Source organism: Asparagus officinalis, chromosome 3 (genome assembly GCF_001876935.1).
Source record: "Asparagus officinalis chromosome 3, Aspof.V1, whole genome shotgun sequence".
Classification (NCBI taxonomy): Eukaryota; Viridiplantae; Streptophyta; class Magnoliopsida; order Asparagales; family Asparagaceae; genus Asparagus; species Asparagus officinalis.
The window spans coordinates 14,000,683-14,002,109 of NC_033796.1; positions in this window are offsets into that span (position 1 = coordinate 14,000,683).

Consider the following 1,427-nt stretch of genomic DNA (forward strand, 5'->3'; position numbering starts at 1 on the left):
ACGGTTTTGTTTGTATTAGGTGATTGTGAAAGTTACGGGTTAATTGTTAAGATTACGGGTTGATTGTTAAGGTTATGGGTTGATTGTTAAGGTTACGGGTTAGTTGTTAATGTTACGGGCTAGTTATTAAGGTTATGGTTCGGTTGTTAACGTTACGGGTTGGTTGTGAGGTTACACGTTGGGATATATATGTATATATATTTTGAGTGACATGAATATTTTTGGTCACTTGGCCTAGTGGTAAAGTTCGGGAGGTTGGACAAAAGGTTAGGGGTTCAAACCCCTACATCCACAACATATATTTAAGGCTCTTTGAATTCTAAAAATATTTTTAAAATATTCGTTGTTAAGGATAATGGTTGGTTGTGAATGTTATGCATTGATTGTGAATGTTACGAGTTTGTTGTTAAGGTTACGGGTTTGTTGTTACAGTTAAGGGTTTGTTGTTAAGGATAAGCGTTGGTTGTGAAGGTTACGCTTTGGTTATAAAGTTAACCTACACAACCAACCCGTAACCTTCACAACCAATCCGTAACCTTAACAATCAATCTGTAACATTCACAACTAACTCGTAACCTTAACAACTAACCCGTAACCTTCACAACCAATGCATAACATTCACAATCAACCCGACCCTCCCGTTCTTAATTATCAAGTCCTCCGTCGCCACCGCGTCGAACATATTCACGTTGGTCCGCATCAGCAGCTTGCTCATGATGGTGGAGGTGAAGAGGGCGGCGTGCTTTGATGACGATGTAATCCTCCTGCTCGTCGTAGGGGACCTCGAGCTCGTCGAGGAAGAGGTGGGCGGGCTAGCGGACGACCATAGCAGAGAAGAGCTGGCCGCCGAGCCAGGCGCCGCCGCCGGGGGAGACAGACTGCTCGATGATGGCGATGTTGATGTCAGGACGATGATAACGACGACATCGGTGTCGACGTAGGTGATCATGTCGGTCATGTAGCGGCGGGTCATCTCGCCGGAGATGATGGATTCTTTGATAGGGCAGAAGCAGAGGGAGGAGAGGTCATAGGAGGCACAGATTTGGGGGGTGGAGGATGACGATGATGGGAAGGAGAAAGATTGGGTTTTGAAGGCGGAGGAGAGCTTGAGGCCATGGGGGAGGAGGAGGAGAGGAGATTGCAGTCACTGGGTTTGGAGAGGAAGGAGGATGTGGCCATGGAGGGAATTACAGGTCGGTGACGTTGATGATGGAGCTAGAGAGAACTAGAAAATTTTCCCCCTAAAACCCAGTTGAAATCATCACAGTAACATCATGATAGAGAGAGAGAGAGAGAAGGATATTATGGTCTTCACATATTAAAATCTCTTGAAGAGGTTAGAAATTTAAGCAAGGCAAAAACACTCAATCTACTTTCAATGGAGTTTATTTCTAAATGAAAAACTAATTACAAACGTCATAACAAGT